General features: G+C 37.4%; 1 pseudogene; it reads right to left on the minus strand.

Annotated features, from left to right (window-relative positions):
* Positions 1 to 9926: 9926 nt before the first annotated feature.
* On the minus strand, positions 9927 to 10898 carry LOC102811936 (annotated as a pseudogene).
* Positions 10899 to 17988: the final 7090 nt, after the last annotated feature.

Consider the following 17988-nt stretch of genomic DNA (forward strand, 5'->3'; position numbering starts at 1 on the left):
AAAAAAAAAAAAAAAAGTTAGTGAATATGTTCTCCCTACTTTATTTGGAACAGCATGTTCAATCCTGATATATAAATGTGTCATTCTGGTTTTCCTTTATACTTAATGAATGTATGGTCTTTGAATAAATTCTGATTTTATAAGTACAGGAGCCAATTATTTTAATTAAACAAAATGATTTAAAAATTCTGTCAAGAACTTAATATCTAGAAATAAATTTGCACTCTGGAAGCATGCTATTTTTCAATAAGAGTTAGTAGTGAGCAAAATTTTGAAACAAAAAATTATATCAACATATTCAAGTAGTTTTTATTCATTAATGTGAAAGAATCTTGGTAAAAAAAAAAAACTTGCTAGTGTTTTCACAGAATTTTGTCATCCAAGAGTACAACAAGAAGGTCCAATATAAGGGGCAAAGATTGATAGTGTTTAGATGAAAAGCAACCATAATGTTGACAATCATTTTAAAGTCAGACTCAGAACAAAAGCAGGAAGTTTTTATTAGAACCCTATGGTCAGTGAACATAAGGACAATTCTTGGATTGCTGTAACTAAGAAGGATCAAAATGTTCAGATAACAGATACCGGAAAGACCGAATCACAGTATAAGGAAAAAAGGAGAAACAATTGCTCTTCTGAAACTAGGCAGATATAGATAAGGAGATCATGTACAGTGGGGTTTGCCTGGGAAGTCTCGTTTTTTATTCCTGTTCAATTTGGTGTCCCTTAGTATACAAGGAACTCTGGTAGTGTAGTGTTTACGAATCGGGCTGCGAACCGCAAGGTCAGCAGTTTGAAACTACCAGCTGTTCCGTGGGAGAAAGATGAGGCTCTCTGCTCCTGTAAAGATGTACAGACTCAGAAACCCTGTTCAGGGTCGCTATGAGTCGGAACCACGGCACATACCAACTACAATGCATAGAAAAGCCAGACAGGTGGAATCCTGGTACAGATTGCCACAAATCTAGTATTTTAGCAATAGGGCTCTTATTTGAAGAAGATCAACACTGTCGTTTTTCAAAGAGCTAAAAACAGGTCTTTGAACCAGTTCATTCCGGTTTGACCCCTTGCTGAGAATTGCCTTTCTGGAGTCCTGGTGTGGCACTGTAGGTTAATGTGTCAAAATGCAAAGCCATTTGAACTGCAAGGTCAGTGGTTCAAGCTCGCCAGCTGCTCCTTGGAAACCGTATATAGGGTCGCTATGGGTCAGAACCGACTTGATGGCACTTAACAACAACAACAACCCCAGATATACTGAATCAGAATCTGTTTCCCAAGTTCCTCTACATAAGAATCTACAGTTTCACATGATGCCCTATAAAAGAATCTACAGTGTTCGCAAGTTTCTTATGTATCCGTAAGATACATAATAAAATGTATAAGAAGCACCTGGGGATGTTGTGAATGTAGATTCTGATTTAGTATATCTGGAGTGGAAAGGCAAATTTTCATAAGGGGGCTGAGGGTGGGGGTGGGGGAACTAGAATGAATGGTTCCGAAGTCCTGGCTAAAAACAGCACAACACAGTATTTATATTAAATGACTTTCTCATGTTTAGGAAAGTTTAAAAAAAAAAAAAAAAGTGGGAATGGGATATTTTTGTAATATTCTAGCAAATATTTTTAGCAAAAGTAGCTATTTAAAATGATAGCTTTATAAAGCAGAAATCCTCAAAATTGATCACTGAGAGTTGAAAGGAGAAAATGGACACATTGAGTGAACACAGGAGAAAACGTATTTTTAAGAGAGAAATCAGTGATAGAATTCTTGCCTATGAAGAAACTATTGTAGAGTCAATTCTCTAGCCTTAGGTTTTATAGGTAATTAGATTAAGAAGAATATATCACATCTCAGAATTGCTTTGTTGTTGTTGTTAGGTGCCATCTAGTCAGTACCTACTCATAGCGACCCTATCCACAACAGAACAAAACACTGCCCAGTCATGGGCCAACCTCACAATTGTTGCCACGCTTGAGCCCATCGATGCTGCCACTTTGCCAATCCATCTCGCTGGGGGTCTTCCTCTTTTTCTCAGACCCTCCACCTTGCCAAACATGATATCCTTCTCCAACGACTGGTCCCTCCTGACAATATGTCCAAAGTATGAGAGATGAAGTTTGGCCATCCTGGCCTCAAAGGAGCACTCTGGCTGCACTTCTTCCAAAACGGATCTATTGGTTCTTCTGGCAGCCCATGGCACTTTCCATATTCTCCTCCAGCACCATAACTCAACAGCATTAATTCTTCTATAGTCTTCCTTATTCACTGCCAAGTCTTCGCATGCATATGAGGTTATTGAAAATACCATGGCTTGGATCAGGAGCACCTTAGTCTTCAAGGTGACATCTTTGCTGTTCAACACTTTAAATTGCTTTCGCCTTCAATAATTCATTTAACACCGCTGGGTCTCAGTTTCTCCACTGGAAAAACAAAGAACTAGAACTCATTAATCTTTAAAATCCATAAAGCTTTAGCATTCTGAAAATACTTTGTATACTATTCTCCCCCTTTTCCTAAGGAGCCCTTGTGGTGCAGTGGTTAAGTGGTTGCTAACTGAAAAAAGTTGGCTCTTTGAACCCACTATCCGCTCTCCTGGAAAAAGACAATAAAGACCAATTCTACCCTGTACTACAGGATTGCTATGAGTTGGAATCAACTCGTTTTCCTGCATTGTGTTGAAATCATTTTTTTTTTTTTATGCCCTCTATTATATCCTGGAGTCCTGGTGTGGTGCTGTGGGTTAATGCACTGGATGTCAAGGTTGGTTTGAACCACAAGATAGGCGATTAAAATTCACTAGCTGCTCCTCAGAAACCCTATACAGGGTCACTATGAGTCTGAACTGACTCAAAGGCACTTAACTACAACAACAAAATTTCATCCTGTATAAGTCTCTCTGTGATTTCTTGTCAATCTGTGCCAGGAAAGAAACACCTAGAAACTGTAAGTTAATACATCATCATCATCAATACCAGACAAGTGGCTTTGAACAGGTATAGGAGGACTGCGCAAACATGAAAGCAATAGTCATTGAACTGAAGTGAACAAGCCCGAAAGGTCATCAGTGCAAAAAAGTGTAATATGGTTTTTTATTGCCTTTGGTTTCCTTTCTTTATTTTCTTATTTTCTGATTTTATTTCCTTTTTTTGTGTGTTGGGGTGGCCAGGAATGTTTTGCTCAATCAGTATAGGAATGAAGAAACATGATGGCTTCCTAGTTTCTTCTCCTCACTTCCTAGAGGTGGCAGCATTAATTAATTATCAACAGACTGATTAGCTAGCCCTGTAGGATGCCAATCACTTCCAGTGTCCATACAGGTAACAGCACCTATTGGTTGTGGTGCTTAAATATGAATATGAGGGTAAGTAAAGTATTGTTATGAAATTGTTGTTATTGTTGCTAGGGCTATCGAGTTGGTTCCAACTAATAGTGATCCTGTATGGGGTTCCTGAAGGAGCTCTGGTAGCATAGTGGTTATGAGGCCAGCTGCTAACTTCAAGGTCAGCAGTTTGAAACTATCAGTCAGTCGTTCTGTGGGAGAAAGACGAGGCCTTCTGCTCCTGTAAAGATTTACAGACTTGGAAACCCTATACAGGGACGCTGTGAGTTGGAACCGACTCCACGGCACACAACCATCACCACTATAGGGTTTCTAAGGATTTAAATCTTTCTCTCACATCTTTTTCCCTTTGAGACCCTACTGAGTTAGAATTGTGACCCTGTAGTTAACAGTCCAGTGCGTATCTTACAGTAGCACCAGCACTCATAAAATCATGTTGTTGTTAAGTGCTGTTGAGTCGGTTCTGACTCATAGAGCAACCCAGTTTGAATTCAAACTTTAGTTTTGTTACACATAAGTTTGCCATGAATTGAAGCCAACTCAATGGTAATTAACACCACCACCAACAAACTCTAAATTTAGTGTAGATATTGCCCTTCCAGCTTTGGTAAAAGTAAACAATTTATCAATATGCTGTTCTCACTGAAAACCAAATAAACAAACACAAAACAAAGCCACTTATATCAAGTCAATTCTGATTCATAATAACCCTAGGACAGAGTAGAACTGCTCCATGCGGTTTCCAAGGCTGTAAATCTTTACGGAAGCAGACTGCCACTTCTTTCTCCCACAAAATGGATGGTAGGTTTGAACCACCAACCGATTGGTTAGCAGCCAAGCACTTTTAACCATTGCATCATTAGAGCTCCTTGGTTCCATTGATATAAGACTGAATATTAACTGTGGCCATGTTCAGGGATTCGTGGTCAGTCATTCTATTTAACGCCAGCTATTCAGTGAAGAATATGGACAAATGAAGACAGGAAAACATATTGTTTAATAAAAAAGCATTTTAATTTATTAAGGGCAACAAATGAGAGGGAAGTGAGAGAACATGAACACCAGTATTTCGTGAACATAAAAAGCATAAAAAAGGAATATCATATTATGAATTGTTGCTAGTTCCAAGCCCCAAAAGTTTGGTGTTGTTGTTAAGTGCTATTGAGTCAATTCCTACTCATAGAGACCCTGTATACTTTTGCCATGGGGCTGGTAAGTTTGAACCGCTGACCTTTTGGTTAACAGTCAAGTGCTTACCCTACAGTGTCACACCAGGACTCCCAAAAGTAAGATAGTACATGAGATATTGAGTACATTATATTTATATTTATAAAATTAGAGTTCTGGTATGGTGCTGTAGGATAAGCATTGGACTGCTAACCGCAATGTCAGCCTCTCCACTCATCAGAAACCCTATAACAAGGTCACTCTAAGTTGGAACTGACTCGATGGCATTTAACAATAGCAACAACAACAATGTAGCTTTTATTAAGATAGACCCATATATGGCCTGCCCAATAGAAGACATTTTGGGGTGCTGAGTGATGTTGGATCCATAGAGTTTGAACTATCTTTACCCTACACATTAATACTTTGTCAAATATGAGGTATCCAGGACTCATGTGTCTTGTTGAAGGTTCTTTGATGAAATGGAACTTCCATGTGAAATAAAAAATTAAGCAACAAATAAAAAAATCCACTAACCTCATGGTCTCACTGGTTAACTTCAATATAAGTGCCATCGAGTTGATTCCAACTCATAGCAACCCTGTATTCCTGGGAGTGACTGGTGAGTTCAAACTGCCAACTGATACAAAATGTCAGAAAAAATATCAAGAAAGATATTTTTGTAATATTTCCAGTTAGAACTGAAAGGGAATGGTGTTGTGTTGGGTTGAGGAGTGGAGCCAAAGAAGCAGAGACAGACACAATATTTTTTATGGTGGTGGTTGTTGTTATGTGCCATGGAGTTGGTTCCGACTCATTGCAACCCTGTACAGGGTTTCTGAGGCTGTAAATCTTTACAGGAGCAGAAAGCCTCATCTTTCTCCCGTGGAACAGCTGGTAGTTTCGAACTGCTGACCCTGCGGTTTGCAGCTCGATTCGTAACCACTACGCTACCAGAGTTCCTTATTTTGTGGTGGTAAATGGGTGTATTTGTAAGTAACTGGTTCGGGTTTATGTTTCTTCCTATTAAGTTTTGGTTGTAAAGAGCAGGACAGAGTTTGGTGGAGGACAAGATGATAGATGATGTTTAGAAAATGGTAGAGTTTGAGGTATCTCTGAAATTGATGGAAGTGAAATGTGTAGATATTTAAAAACTGTTCAGATTTTCTGTTTAATAATGGAAGAAATTATATATACATTTCCTCATTCATACATTTTTTGTAAAATTACAGACTCCTTAGAATTCTTGCTCATGAATAAAAGAAACTCTACATATTTTTTATCATCACAACTTTGCCTTAGAAACAACCTAGTAATACAGAGTAATTTAAAACACATAAAAGTTTCAACAATTCCTGTTCATGGATGGGAAAAACTATATGTATTTTTCTCAGTTATACATATATTGGGAAGTTTTCTATCCTTGTAATAGAATCAGTATATTGGAAGTGTGTCAGACTCATACATTTACTAATAATGAATGAGAGAAACTGCATGTATTTTTCTTATTCACTGGATGTATTTTAAATTCACTTGTTTTTTTTGTTTCGGTTTTAACAAACAGAAATTTATTATTTTACCATTGAGGAAGTTAGAAGTTTAAATTCAAAGCAATGGCTCTGGGGAAAGGTCCTTGTCTTCTTTCAATGTCTGTAAGCCCAGCATTCCTTGGCAATGTCCATAAGTCTTGGAATCAAGCTTCTACTGTATCTAGGATCTTCACCATGCAGAGACCCCAAATTCAAAGGTGCATTTCGCTCTTTGTTGTTTTTTTCTTGGTGGTAGTAGGCCTGTCCATCTTTCTCTACTTACTTCTCTCTCTTTTTATCTTTTTAAGATAAAAGATGTAAGGGAAACTCAGGGTTGTGATGATATTAAGGGTATTGTAACTCACTCTTAATCCTTTTATTGGTTTATCACATCAGATCACATGATGGGGAACAATCACATAACTGCCACATTATAGCATTATATAGCTACCAAGCCACTGAGAATCATGATCCAATCAAGCTGACACATACTTTGGGAGTACACAATTCATTCCATAACACTTATTATGCCTGGGGGCTTAAAAAAGTTCATGGAAATTTTCCACTTTTTGTTTTTTTAACTTTGTACTGTAAATTGAGTGAAAGTTCACAGAGCAAATCATCAGTTTTACACTCAACCAATCACATGCTTCATTTTATTTCAATGATTGCAATCCCCTCCATGTAACAACAGCTATTTCACTTCCTCCCTGATTCTTGTTTCCATTCCACATCCTTTCCTAACCCTTCTGAATTTTTTTCTTAGGTAAATGCTGCCCTTTTGATCTGCAATGGTTGACAATTCTATGGCATGCATACTTTACCAGTGTTGGTACAATGGGACTTGTCAGTCTTTACTCAACTTTTCCTCTGTTTTCTTTGTTTGTCATTGCTAAAAATTACTTTCTTCTTCAAACTCTCCAACATTTTCATTCTTTTATTTGTTCTAGGGTGTTATTGTTTATTTTTCAGATCTGTACTTCTTATGGCTAGTCAAAGCATCATTTTTCTCTTCTAGTCACTCAAATAGTCAGTTCTCTTATTCTCTTCTGTTTGGATCCAGGCCAATGTTTTAAATTGCCAACAAATCACAAGTGTATTCCTCCAGTCAATAATCAATCCAGTGTCCTGGTGTGGCACTGTGGGTTAATGTGCTAGACTGCAAAGCCATTTGAACTGCAAGGTCGGTGGTTCAAACTCACCAGCTGCTCCTTGGAAACCCTATACAGGGTCACTATGGATCGGAATCGATTCAACATCACTCAACAACAACACCATCCTGGTACATTAACACTGACTGCTTCTCATAAATCTACATATTTCATTAAAAGGTCCTGAATAGAGTGCGAGAAAACATAGAACAAAACTCAAAATTTATATATATATATGTAAAACATTTGGCTTACTGGTCAGAAAGAGGCTGGAGGAAACTTTGGTCACCTTTGTGGCTCGATTTTTCAACCTTGCAGTAGATAGATATATAGCAGAAGGGAAGGGCATGGAGAATGAGAATGAATCATATTGACTTTAAGCAAAAACTTTTTGCTGAATTGATTGCAGGTCTGCAGAACAGTTCATCAGTTCACATGTAACAATTCATACACATTTTGTTTCATTTCACTGATTGCAATCCCATCATGTAACATCACTTATCCCACTTGACTTTTAAATGCTTCAGTCAAGATATAGCATGACACTCTGTCTGCATTCCATTGGCAAGAACTAGTCACACGGCTCTGTAGAGATACAGAGAGGCTGGCATATGTAGATCAACAGAGTCCAACAAAAAAGAAATTGATTTAATGAGTATCTAATAAATTTCTGCCAAGATTTACACTTCTGGTTACCATATCTCTTTCACTCGTCCCCAATATATTCTCCTTTTACCTATGGAGACACCTGCAGGTTCTGTCAATCATTCCATTCTTATGCATTTGTTCTAATCACTTTATGAAAACTTCTGAGTGAAATTAATCTTCATTCTTCTAATATGCTCAAATGTTCTCCCTACACTTCAAAACACTGTATCTCATTAAAATGTGGAAGCAGTTTTTACTCTCTTTCTTTTATATTCTGAAGTCTACTTCTAATCTGAATGGGCCTCCAACACAGTATTCTCCTCTTAGTCTTTGAATCATAACTCTTTATTTCAATACCCAAGAGGCATGGATCCTATGCAATTTTTCAATTGTGAAAAGCCCCATTGCTTTATTATCAAAGATTTTTATAATTAGTAAGTTAAATAGTATTGGTGAGGCACTGGAAGATAATCACTAGGCTGATAAATCCAAGGCCAGCATTTCAAATTCACCAGCCACTAGTCAGAAACCCTATTTGGGGACACTATTAGTCAGCACCAGATCTTAACACAACAACAACAAACAGTGTTAATTATGGATGTATGCATTTCTATTTGTTGCTTAATCAAAGACCTGCAGGAGATGGCAAACTTAGGGAAAGATACAGAAACAGCACTGAGCTGCAATCTGTATGGAAATAAACTAAGATCAAAGTAAAGTAGCACAAAGATAAAACATTACCAGAAATCAGAACAAAAGATCACAGTTAAGCAAAAGGCAGCCATTCTGTTATTTCTATAATTTCAATTATTCCAATTTCAGTAAAACGAAAGGAAAAAAAATGAAACAAAGTATTTTTGAGCTGAGATGAATCAACACTTTGATCATAAATCAGTGGAGAGCAGAAAGCTCTGGATTTCTATTATGAAGATTATTTTTCTAGCATTACCTGATCTGTTCTACTTTGTTATTTACCTATAATAAGTCCTGGATTCACACACTGAGTTTTAGCTTCTGGGTATGTTTGAAAGGATTTAGAAAGATAAGCAATGCTTGATTAAGGATTTTGCACAATCTTCCTTATAACGAATTGAAACTTTAAATATATTTTAGGTCAGTTGTGGGATTTATGTGGAAATTTTATTGCCAAAGAATGTTCCCACGTGAAAGAAGGAGACACATTTTTCTTTAGTTCCTAACTCCACGTTTATTGGGCTTCTTTCAACAGTGCTCAAGAGATTTCAAAAACATCTTCAAACTTACCTTAAGAAACAAAAAATCAACTCTGAAATTTTGTCCCTTATTGCTGCTCTTCTGAATTAACTCCTTTCTCATTTTTTTTGATCTTGATTGTGTGCTTGAATGAACAATGCCTATTATATCCTAAAAATATATCTCAGGAGAGAGTCTCGGTGTTGTGGAACTTGAAGCTTTTATAATTTCAGGTGGTGTTCTCATTTAAAAAAAAAATAACATAAGATTGCTATAATATAAAAATCTTTGCAAGGTGCCTTAACAATTGAATGACCCTGAGGGTTAATCCACTCTAGTTCGATTCTTCCTCTCCATTGATTTCTCCTTATACATTCATTGGGGAGAAAAATATTAACAGAACTTCTGCTACATGATTCATGTTGAAAAACCTGGGGAAAAATTCAAACCTCGGTTTAAATATTGAGGGATTCTTGGGTAAAATATTGAAACATCGGGAAAAAAAATGGAAAGAATACACAGAGTTACTGTACGAAAACAATTATCTGACATTCAACCATTTCAGGAGGTAGCATATGGTCAAAACCAATGCATTGAAATAAGAAGTCCAAAGTGCACAGAAGGCATTAGTGAAAAACAAGACTCCAGGAATTGGCAGAATACTAGTTGAAATGTTTGAACAAATTGATGTTGAGCTTTAAGAACTCATTAGTCTATGCCAAGAAATTTAGAAGACAGAGGAAATTATCAAAACATATCTTCAATATCACATGAAGATAAATATTTTTTATGATTTTTAACATTTTCAATTTTATATCAAATTAAATATTGATTATATACACATCATAAGATTAATAAACCATGCTTTAAAAAAAAAATTCATGCCAGATGCAATAGTCTCGTCACTGATTCTTTGCAACAGTATTTTCATTTCCCCCCTCATTCTTAAGACTAACAACAGACATTTTGTAATCTTCAACTTCTTCAGTACCAAGGAGCTTTTCTTTTATTTTCTGCCACATTCTTCTCAGCAGCTTTCATTTGGAGAAGCGTTTCCAGGATAATTTTTTCTGAGGAGCTATTTTTCCATACATACTCCTCCATGTCCGCTTCAGTCTTATTTTTCTCCCATTCCTCAGTTTTCCACAATTCATGGTATAAAACTGTTAGTAGATGCATTGCATAATCATAATTCCGTCTCTTTAAAGGGCAGCTATCTGTTGTGATGGTAAGGACATCTGTGGTCTTGCAGTATAGCTCCCCTACAAGTTTAATAAGTTTCTTCTGTGCATGATCATATAATTCAGACTGGAAAGTTTCACCCTTAAGGTTACTACTCGCGCTTTAGGGTTTCTGACAGATGGTCCTGCTGACACATTGCTGTGTCAATTTCAATCGAAAAATGTGTCGCACATTTTTCATCACTGTCTAGGGCAACTGGCCATTCAGTACAGAAATCCTTGAGATCCGGGCAGTGCTTTTTAATCGCTACAGGAGTCAAATACAAAAACTTGGTGATCTCTAAAAGTTCTAGATTTCCTTCCTTCGCCATGGGCACTCCCCTTTTTACTGGATAACCCATTTGAACGGGAAGAGGCACTGTAGGGGGTTTATATGGTGCTGCAACAGGATAAACACTAGGCCAATCTTGGTCAACAGCCATTTTCTCTGTCTGAGGAGGTAGTCCCTTTCTTCTCATCAGCCTTTCATTTCTGAATGTTTTAATGTTTTCTGTTGTACGCGGGCTTGATCTCCGCGTTGGAATACCGGAGAAACGGCAGCATACAAGGCGCTCAGGGTTCTGGCACCCCCCTGCATAACCAACCATCCTGGGACTCTGGCCGCCGCCATAGCTGTGAAGACGGCAAGTCCATAAAGATAATTTTTAAATGGTTGCAGAAATACATGGACAGGAGCTAGCCGAAATCCAAACCAGATTCAGAGGAAGGCTTGGAATGAGGGATATCACTGCTACCATCAGACAGATCTTAGGTTAAAGCAGAGAATAACAGAAAGATGTTTATCTGTGTTTTATTGACTATGCAAAAGTATTTGACTGTGTGGATCATAACAAACTATGGACAACATTTCAAAGAATGAGAATTTCAGAATACTTAATTTTGCTCATGAGGAACCAGTACATAGACCAAGAAGCAGTTGTTAGAACAGAACAAGGGGTTACCAAATGGTTTAAAATCAGGAAAGTTGTGTGCCAGGGTTGTATTTGTTCACCATACTTATTCAATCTGTTGTTGTTGTTAAGTGCCGTTGAATAGATATCAACACTGTGTAAGGTTTCTGAGTTGCGTCTAGCGGGTTTGAACCACCAACCTGTGGTTAGCAGTCCCGTGCTTATCCTAAAGTGCCACACCAGGACTCTATTCAATCTGCATACTGAGCAAATAATCCCAGAAGCTGGAAGAATGATTGAAGGAAGGCTTATCAACAACCTGCGACATACAGATGACACAACCTTGCTTGCTGAAAGCAAAGAGAACTAAGAGCACTTGCTGATGAAGATCAAAGAATACAGCCCTCAGTATGGATTACACTTCAATGTGAAGAAAACAAAAATCTTCACCACTGGACTAATAGACAACACCATGATAAACAGATAACATATTGAAGTTATCAAGGATTTCATTTTATTTGGATCCACAATCAATACTTATGTAAGCAGTAGTTAAGAAATCAGACGACATAATGCATTGGGCAAATATGCTGCAAAAGACGTCTTTAAAGTGCACCTGGCCCAAGTCATGGTATTTTAAATTGCTTCATATACATGCAAAAGATGTACAATGAATAAGAAAGACAGCTGTTGGCAAAAAATATTGAAAGTGCCATAGACTGCCAGAAGAACAAACAAATTTGTCTTGGAGGAAACACAGCCTGAATGCACCTTAGAACTGAGATGGTGAGATTACTTCTCATATACTTTGACATGTTATCAGAAAGGACCAGTCCATGGAAAAGAACATCATGCTTGGTAAAGTGCTGGGTCAGTGAAAAGAGGAAGACCCCCAAGAAGGTAGATTGACACAGTGACTGCAACAGTGGGCTCAAACATAACAATTGTGAGGATGGCACAGGACTGGGCAGTGTTTTGTTCTGTTGTGCATACAGCCACTCTGCCAAATGGACTGCACCTAACTAGAAAAAACTCAATAACAAAACTATTAGATTCTCCCTCATATGCACACCAAGATTTGCGTTTTAAAGTGTGTTTTAGTGGTATTCATAATTAAAGGAATAATGAAGCTTCCAATGAAGACTGTAATGATAGAACACATTAGGGATAAACAGGACAAGAAATAGCCCTGAGACTGTATGTTATTAAATGCATTCAGTTACATGTGATTGGAGTAGATACATGAAGTCATGGTACCTGTTCTCATTATAAAAGATTAGGGATTTGGGTTTATGGCAAAACAAACAAACATCTGTATAGACTGCAAGCCTATTGTGGTTTATTTCAAAACTTGCCAGCTTTTATATAACACTGTAAGTGAAATCATCTCTCTTCTATTCCTTTAAAAAAGTCATTAATAGCTCGTCATATCTCCATGAATATTGTTCTTGTTAAAAATTTCTCCACATTTATTTTTATACAGAATAGGGTTTCTCCCAATTATACATACTCAAAAATTCAATGTAATCTTTGATTTTTCAAATCTGCCATGCACTGGGCTTTTCTCTGGAGACATATAGTACAGGATTCTTCTACTAAAAAAGACCACATTTTGGTAGTCAGTTATCAAAATGATTCCCAATAATCCTCTCTTGCAAATATTCCTTCCATATTAAAACAGGACTGACCTGTGTGACCAGTAGGATACTGGATTAGTGAAGGTGTGAGACTTCTGAAGCTAGGTTATGAAAAACATCATTGTAGGCTTCCTTTGCCTTAGTTCCTTTGTTCTCTCCCTCTGTGTCACACAAACAGGTTTATGCATAAGCCTATATGAAGAGGAAATAAAATCCTTCTTACAACAACCAGCATCACCTTGCCAGCCATGTGAGAGACTTGGAAGTGGAGCAACTAGTCCCAGTCAAGTTTCAGATAGCTGGATGACATCTGCCCACAACCTCATGAGATACTCTGAGTCAGAACAAGTTAACCAAATCATTCCCTAATTCCTGATTCTCAGAAAATGTGAGAGAGAGCTTCATATTTATTTTTTTTTAAGTCACTAAATTTTGGGATGATTTGTTACACATCCCCCTTACCAACATCTAATCAACTGCCAAATCTTCAAATTTTATCTTCATACCTTACAGCATCCCCTCTTTTCCAATACCATTCTTAAAAACTTGGTTAAGAACATCATAACCTCTTGCCAAGATGTAATGCAGGTTTCTAGCCTTTCATTTCCCCACAACTGCACTAAAATTACAATGCCTATTATTTTATCGCCCTGGTCCACTCATTCCAAAACTGATTTCCACCTCTTTCTCTTGATTCTTAAAGGACTTATATTGTACACCATCTGTTTTTGCTTTGCTGTTTCGCATCCATGTTGTCATGTGTTTTCCCAATACCAGAGCCAAACTGACTTAAGTGTTACCTTGGATTATTTTGTTTCCTCCATTTTCAGGCTCTTCCTATTCATTTCTGGTTATCAAAACTCAAGTAAAATACTTCTTTCTTCATGGAGCCATTTGAGTAAGGTATTGTTTCTGCCTCTTTTGATCATCCACAGTCAAAAATATTTCTCTTACGGAGCTTATATTCTGCTTCAAATATTTGGTGCTTATATTCTGCTTCAAATATTTGGTGCTTTTTTGTATTATAATATTTATATATCTTACAGTATTTAGCTTGATGACTTACAAGGGGTTTCAAAGAATTCATGGGAATATTCATTATCTTTTAATTACATTTTCCACAAACTTAAGATTAGCAATTCAAACCCATAAGCGGCTCCTCAGAACTCCTATCTAGGGTTGTTATGAGTCTGAACCAACTCAATGGTACTGACTTGACGGCACTTAACAAGTATATGTAGGAGACACAGAATAAATATTTACTGACAGAATTGACAGTGATTTATTTTTAAATAGAAGGAAAATAGTTCATACACATGACATGCAAAATTTTTCGTTTTGCAAGTAAATTTAATACCTTTAGAATGTACTGAAGGAGCCCAAGTGATATAGTGGGTTACCCGTTAAGCTGCTAACCTAAAGGTGAGCAGTTCAAATCCACCAGCAGCTCCATGCAGGATAAATATGAGGCTTTCTGCTACCATGAGATTTACAGTTTTGGAAGCCCTTTACAGGGTTGCTGAGTAGGAACCGATTCAATAGCATATAGCCACTGCATAGTAGGGTGTACTGAAATATGTCAATTGGGTTTCTGTAGTTTGATGGATTATTCTTTCTATCACTGTGGATGATGTTTAATGATTACATTTCATTTAATTATTTAATGTAATATTATTCAGTTGTTACTCAGTATATTAGAATACACTGAAGTTATATTACTTAAGGACACAGACTCTTAGACAATTGCCACACTCAGAAGCTGTCAAATACATGCATTTTTATGCCAAAATACATGCCAATTCTACATTTGTTTGCTAATATTGAAGAATAATTTTGAATCTGTGAAACACCTCATAACATGGATGAACCTGGAGAACATTATGCTGAGTGAAATTAGTCAATCACAAAAGGACAAGTATTGTATGAGACCACTATTATAAAATCTTAAGAAAAGGTTTTCATGCTAAAAGAACCATTTAATCAACTCGATGACACTTAACAACAATAACAATGGTGCTTACCAGGGGTGAGAGGGAAGGGAGAGCAATTCACTGGTTAGAGGGTTGTTCATAAGTGCAGTTGAGTCAGCTCCGACCCATAGCAAACCTGCATAAGGTTTGTGGGGAGTAGCTGGTAAACTTGAACTACTGACCTTGTGTTTCAAACAAACTTTGCAGTTCAGAGCAATGGCAATATACAAGAAATGGGAGATTGGTAGAAGAATGGTGAAGACAGGTAAGGACACTGTGAAGTTTGCAACGTTTAAAGGGGATAGAGGTAAATACCATTATATACACAACTTGGAAACAACAGTGTTCTGCAGATAGATACATCGGATAATGGGTATGCTAGGGGAAAGTAGGAGTATTTCTACAAATAAATAAGGGTTTGAAAGTGGATGTTTTTATATGAGTATTTTCCTTTGCTGCAAAAACACCTATAAATGTAATGAAGCATGGTAGTGGTGGTGGTGTATGTGCGGAGCAGAGCCCGTCTGAAGCACCAAGGTGGTATAGCTGGTGCCACCTTCGCTTTGGTGTGGCTCACAGTCGTGTGACTGTGAATTCCTGGACAGCAGAGGCTGCACTAAGGGTGGATGAGGGTGAGGGCTGGCCACACCTCTGGTCATGAAGGGATCATGGGGAATAAGAATGAATTGTACTTCTCCCATTGCCAGTCATACTTCATACAATCAATGTTCTTATTATTAATGGATGTTTACAACTGTCTTCTCATTTTGAATTGTGCCACATCAGCAAAAAAAAAAAAAAAAAAAACCAAAAGCTTTACTCCATTCTCATCATCATGGTCAACTCTACTTTGAGGAGGCAGCTCTTCCCCAGTAGCATATTGAATGTCTTCCAACCTGAGGGGCTCATATTCTGGCACTATACCTGACAGTATTCTGTTTATTCAAAATGTTTCAATATTCAATATTCTGGTGCTATCTGACACAGTCCCACTGCTATTAGTGAGGTTTGCAGTGGCTAAACATTTGGAAGTAGTCTGCCTCTCCTTCTTCTGAGTCTGTCTTAGTCTGAAAGCTCAGTTGAAACCTGTCCACCATGGGTGACTTTGCTGGTATTTAAAATACTGGTGGCATAATTTTCAGCATCAGAGCAATGCACAAGCCAGTATGACAAACTGACAGATGAATGATGGCCCTTCTTGAGTATGATTGAATAAAGAAAATCCTGTCATCAGCAGGATTACATACACAGGAATAAGGTCTAGGGTTTTAACAGATAATTTGGGGACACGTAAAATAAAAATTCATAACACACATGAATAGAAAACATATATTTTATGAAAAATTATGCTTTTTCTAAATAAGTCAGTGTACCATGATTTTATAGTCTTTAGAGTAATATTTCATTGTGTTTTGGTGAAATTTCACACAGCATATGAGTTTCCCATTCAACACTTCCTACATGAATACATAATCATTCTTATTATTTCAATTCTGATTGTTCTGTTTTCAGTAATCTAGTTTCACTGTCCTCTTACCTTCTCATCTTTGTTTAAAACAATTGCTGACCTTTTATTGAACTCTTTTGAGTTCCTAGATGGAAGGTGAAGGATATCCAGGTCTAGTACATTATAACTGAAAATATGGGCTTTTATTCAGATTAACCATACTTTCCAAATTCTAGAAACATGATCCTGTGGTCTTCATCATTCTTGAGTGTATTTTTATGTCTTTTGTCTGTACATTTATAGACATTTTACTTTTCCTGTGATCATTATTAGCAGACCTTCTGTGAAACTGTCATTAAAGAAGCATTGAGTATTTCAGGTATTGTTGTGGGGGGATCAGGGAGATGGTATGGTACTGTAGGATAAACTTTGAACTGCAAGGTCAGCAGTTCAAACTCAACAATCATTCCTCAGAAACCCTATACAGCACACAACAGCAAGCAATGACTTAATTTTAAAGAATTCTATATAATTTAATTCTGTTAGTTTGTTGTACAGTGGTGGCTTCTGAGTTGCTGTGATTCTGAAAGCTATGCCACCAGTATTTTTAATACCATCAGGGTCACCCATGGTGAACAAGTTTCAGATAAACTTCCAGACGAAGACAAACTAGGAAGAAGGAGTGATGAACTACTTCCGAATATTTACTCACTGAAAACCTTATGAATAACAGAGAAACACTGTCAGGTATAGTGCCAGAAAATGAGCCCCTCAGGTTGGAAGGCACTCACAATGCAACTGGGGAAGAACTGTCTCTTCAAAGTAGAGTTGACCATGATAATGTGAATGGAGTAAAGCCCGTGGGAGAAAAGCCTGCGGGACCTTCATTTGCTGATGGGACACAACTCAAAATGAAGAGAAACAGCTGTAAACATCCATTGAAAATCGGAACATGGAATGTATGAAGTATTAATCTGGGAAAATTGGAAGTTTTCAAAAATGAAATGGAATGCATAAGCATCGATATCTTCGGCATTAGTGAGCTGAAATGGACTGGTATTGGCCATTTTGATTCTGATGACCACATGGTTTACTATGCCTGGAATGACAAATTGAAGAGGAATGGTGTTGCATTCATTGTCAAAAAGAACATATCCAGATCAGTCATGAGGTACAATGCTGCCTACAGGGAAGCCCAGTTAGTAACACTATTGTTCAAATTTACACACCAACCACTAAAGCCAGTGAGGATGAAATAGAAGAATTCCACCAACTTCTTCCATCTGAAATTGATCAAATATGCAATCAAGATGTATTGATCATTACTGGTGATTGGAATGCAAAGGTTGGGGATCAGTAGTTGGAAAATATGGCCTTGGTGATAGAAATGATGCTGGAGAATGCATGATAGAATTCTGCAAAATCAATAATTTGTTCATTTCAAATACCTTTTTAGACAGCATAAGAAACGACTATACATATGGACCTCACCGGATGGAATACATAGAAATCAAATTAACAACATCTGTGGAAAGAGACCATGGAAAAGTTCAATATCATCAGTCAACACAAGCCTAGGGGCAGACTGTGGAACAGACCATCAATTGTTGTTGTTGTTAGGTGCCATCGAGTCAGTACTGACCCAGAGCGACCTTATGCACAGCAGAACGAAACCCGATCCTGGGTCAACCTCACTATTGTTGCCATGCTTGAGTCCATCGATGCTACCACATGGCTGATCCATCTCGTTGGAGAT

This window comes from Chrysochloris asiatica, unplaced genomic scaffold, assembly GCF_000296735.1.
Source record: "Chrysochloris asiatica unplaced genomic scaffold, ChrAsi1.0 scaffold00139, whole genome shotgun sequence".
Lineage (NCBI taxonomy): Eukaryota > Metazoa > Chordata > Mammalia > Afrosoricida > Chrysochloridae > Chrysochloris > Chrysochloris asiatica.